The 4,974-nt window shown below is 26.0% G+C and overlaps 1 long non-coding RNA gene across 1 annotated transcript; it reads left to right on the plus strand.

The window, feature by feature from the left end:
* Nucleotides 1–39: 39 nt before the first annotated feature.
* Nucleotides 40–1,177, plus strand: LOC102671812. The gene is made up of 2 exons (XR_422023.2): nucleotides 40–328; nucleotides 1,013–1,177. It is a non-coding gene; the product is annotated as an uncharacterized LOC102671812 (long non-coding RNA).
* Nucleotides 1,178–4,974: the final 3,797 nt, after the last annotated feature.

Here is a 4,974-nt window from a genome sequence, read left to right on the forward strand (position 1 = left end):
GGCCTCGAGTGCTCGCGCGGGAGTATCGTTGTTAATTCTTCCGCGTATATAGGTATAGCGTTGATAATCGCTTTCGCGATTCCGCCAACGGGACCGGGATCTGCTCCAGTTTCGCCTTTGTTCCGTCCCGACCCGAGATCGAGCGTTGTTCTAAGCGCGTATCTTCTCGTGTTGGCGTTTTTTTGTGGATAGGTTAGCGTGAATGGATTGGGAGACACAAAGCTGTGGGGATGGTTGTTTCGAAACTGAAGTGTGGGGTTGAGCGATGAGGGATGTGACTCGTCGATATTGAAAGCGACGCTTTTGGATTGGAAGTTTGATCGTGAAAGTGGGTTTCCGTTTTTTTTTTTTTTAACTCTTCGCACATCTTCGATCGTGCGAGATTTATAGTATCGATATTTTTTTTTATTTCGCTTTTATCTTTTATTGGAAGAAGAATTTTTGTTACCTTTAATGTTATTATGATTTTGGATTATTATGATTTTTGTTGAAATGTTTTTTTGTTTTATGTTTAATGTGATATTTATTTTATGAATGAAAAATATTTAAGAATCTGTCTGTGACTTATAAGAAATTTGATTTAAATATAATTATAATTATATTATATAATGTTTATAAATATGTAATTTTTATATAATATTATGATTGTTGTTTATTATCAAAATTTTTATTGATTTAAATATTTCAATTCATAATATAAAATAAATTTGATCTCTCAAAATTGACCATTTAAAAATGAAGAAATACTGTTTGAAAATACTAAAATTGGAAACAGTTTTTCTAATTAACAGAAAATATTGAAGGCAATTGAAAATCTTAATTTTCTTTTTTTAAACCAAGTCCAACAGGCTGGCAATTTTGATTTCAAATTCATTATCTTTCATATTTCACGAATGACGAATTCTATTTCTACGGTCGAAAAAATAACATAAGATGAAGAAAGGAAGAAAAAAAATATCAAAAATTTAAAGATATTTATTCGAGAAATTCCTATTACCCATTTCGACCAGAGAAACACGAGGAAATATTCAAAAACGGAAATCAGACCGGAAGATAGTGCGACAGCAGCGCCACAGTATACGACCTAATATCCATTTTCACAGGAGGAGCATTATTTAAATAGCCAGACGTCGGAGACGACGGAGATATTTTTTTAAATAAAAACTCATTTACTAGACATCGAGATCGTAGCCATTTTTTGCGAAACCGGAAAATTCATTATGCCGAAAGTAGCAAAGCTCTTTGTACAATTAAGCGAGAATTTTCGCGAATCAACCCCGAATTAGTATTAATTAACTCGCAATTCCAACGGAATTCCGGTATAATGAACGAAACAATTTGGTATAATAAAGCTCGCCTAAAATTACGAACAATTTCAATCACAATTTTCTATTCTTTTTTTTTTCAATTATAGATTTTTCTTTTGCTATCTTATCATCATCATCGTAAAAAAAGATGCAATTCTTTTTCTATTGTGATATTTATTATTCCATTTCCATTAATCATCCATATAGTAGATGGCGACGTTGATCACTTTTATTTTCTTTTCGCAATTTAAAGTCAGTTATATCAGTTTTGTGGATTCAAATCGATGATTTCAACTTTATTTTTTCTTCGTAAAAAAAATCGGAATTTGGAATTAATGGATCTTGATAGAAAAATTCCTTTAAGTGAAATTTATTTATATATGCCATAAAAAATAATTTTATGAATTTTATTAATTCGCTTTATTTACCGATTTTTACTTAAATTAAGGCAATTGAAACCTTAAAAATAATCTTAAATATAGCAATATAATCAGAAAGGAAAACAGTAGATCACGATATTTCCTTTTTTCTTCTTTCGTCTATGATGTTTTGTATTCGAGAGAAACGATTGAGAAATAGGGGAAAGCGTGTTCATTTTACCTTCCTTAGGTTTGGATATATTTGATTTTTCGTTTAATTCGCTCCAAGGAGAGGTGCCTCGACCGTTTTCACTCACCAATTTCTTTTTTTTTCCCATTGAATTTCAACTTTTTCCTTTTAAAAAATCCACCTCCGATGTTTTGTATTTTTGCTCGAGGAAAAATAAATAAATGAAAAGAAAAAAAAAAATTTATCGTATCCGTTGCAATCAAAGAGTTGAATTATAACGAGAGACTCGTTTACATCTCGTTAAAAATAATTAACGCTTATTACATGTAATGAGATTGAAGGGAATACGATTAGCAATTCTTCCTGGAAATACTTTGAAACCTTCACTTCCGCTCTATGCTCCGTTCTATGAGCATTAAGTGACGTGTGATAAATAGAAAGAATAATAAATCCTCGTTTGAATTAGAAATTATTATTTCCATCGTATGAAATTACAATAGTAATAATAATTTATATTCTTCTTCAAAAGTCTTAGAATATCTCTAAGACTCTCTATCTCAATTCATAGGCTCTCCAACAAGGTAATTTGTATATTAAATATAATATAAATTAAATATCTTACAATAACTTCGTTTTTTACGAATTTTTTATTTTTTAATTCTTCTATCTATATATAGAGAATAAATTGAGAGAATAAATCTTCTCTTTCTCTAAATAAAGAATAAATTGTTTTAATATTGAAAAATATTTAATAAAATTATTCGTTATTGATCTTAATATTCTAGATTCTAAATATATTGGATTCAAACAAAATGTTAAATTATATTAATAATAAGAAAATCCTAGTGAAGGATTCTAACGTAACTCCGTTTGATCTTTACGTAGTTACGTTAAGATGTCCAAAGTTTGGGATTGAAGAGTTAAACAAAAGTTTAAAATACGTTATAAATTATAAACTTTAAATTGCATGAAACAATTAATGAAATTAAATATATTAAATTATTTTAATAATAATAAATCAAATTAAAAATAATATTTCTCTAATATATACTTTTTCAATTTTTTAATAATTACTCAACAATTTCTAATATCATATTCAATGTAATAATTATCTGAAAATTTGTGAATAAAAGTGTATAAACATTGAATTTGATTATTCTTTCTCTTTTCTGATTATTGATCTGTATCATACAGCCGGTATTGTCAATTACAATATAATATAATCAATATTATTACTATCGTTGTTACGTGTGGTTGTTATTAGTAAATACAAGGGGTCCAAGTAGCCGCAAAAATGCTCGACGATACTCGAATGCTGGGATTGGACCATTTTGCGAATTGAATCGATCATTTTAATCGAGAATGGGCAAACAGTTAGCAAATACATATTCAGAAATCATTTGTGCTTGTTAATTATAACATACACGTTCATTAAGTATTCAAGTGATAACGATGTATCGATTTTTAATATAGATAATAGAAGCATTGTCGATCAAGGTAAAATAGGCACTGTTATTATTATCAGTACCAATTATAACAGACACAAGAAATAAACGTGTACTCGTGTAACCGCATCGAGATTATTCAAACACTTCTGATGCGTTTGGCGGAATTATAATTGATAGAAATGAAATAATTATTACTATCATTATTAGTAGTATTATACTATCGTTAGTTGAAAAATATAAGAAAATTAATACATGAAAACGAATGTAAAAGATGTTTAAATTTAAAAAAAAAATATATTTAAATTCAAGAATAATAAAGATGACTTCTTTTTTATAAAAATAGAAAATATATCTTAATATCTTAAAGGATTTTGATATATATTTATAGATATAATTAATATTTATTTAATTGACACGTGATTTCATAAGATATATTGAGTATATATTATATATTTCAAAATTTTTAAAAAAATAATATATTTCAATGTTATTATCTGCCAATTTATGAATATTATTTTTAATTAAATAAAATTTAAAAATGAGAAAGTAATGATCCTTTTATGATTTTAATGAATCTATTTCTGAAAATATAATATTTGCCGAAATTTGTGTAATAATCTGTGGAATTAATAATTTAATCATTAATTAAAGAAAAATTGAATTTATTGATTATTAATTTCATTTTAATAAATTTACATTAGAAATAGTTAACAGAATTATGGTTATTATAAGTAAAATAAATAATTATTATTGCATAATTATGTATTAATATTAAATTATTTGAGGTAATATTATTGAATATATAAAAAATATACATCTATTCAAAATAAGTTTTAACTATTATATTAATATTCGAATAACAAAAAAATCGTTCGTATGTGTGTATATTAATTGATAAAAAAAAAAAATGGTGCAATATTCTCATTTCTCTTGGTAAATTAAAAAATTCGATATCGCCAAAATGAGTATTAAAATTCTTTCTCTTCTTATTCTTTAAATCAAATTAAATTTCATAGATGTAATATAAATCGATCATTCAACACGTTTATTAATACTTCTGATTTTTATGGGACACATACGTCTCTGTGAATATTTATGATTCTTAATCTAACTCGTACGTGTAGTATTTTGTACTTCTACAATCTATTATTATGCATATATTACTGTCATTGATTGGTAATGGGAACATTCATCATTTCCACTGGATAATCATACATTTTTATCTAGACAAACGTGTGTGATTTCAGATTAATAGCAACAGAAATCTCAAGAAAATTTTCTATTGCATAATTGAAAGATTTTTTATCTTAATCTTTCAGTTTCTAATATAATATATTATTAATTTAAATTAATCTTATTTTTTTATTATTCAAAATACTTCTATGTTCTTCACATATATATATATGTCTCGTTTAAAAAAAATTATTGAGACACGTGCACATCCTAATTTTTAAATTTTTACATTTAAAATCAAAATCAAATTTTATATTTGATATACATCTCTCAAGTATTCTCAATTTCTAAAATAAAATAAAATGATAAGGAAATAAAAATGAAACGGAAAAAAGCCGAGTCGAAAGAGTTAAGAGTCAATAGTGTATCAATTTCTGACGCAATGAATCTTAGAAAAAAAAAAAAAAAAGAGAAAGAAAGAAAGAAAGAAATAAGAC

The sequence above is a fragment of the Apis dorsata genome, unplaced genomic scaffold, assembly GCF_000469605.1.
Source record: "Apis dorsata unplaced genomic scaffold, Apis dorsata 1.3 scaffold_295, whole genome shotgun sequence".
Lineage (NCBI taxonomy): Eukaryota > Metazoa > Arthropoda > Insecta > Hymenoptera > Apidae > Apis > Apis dorsata.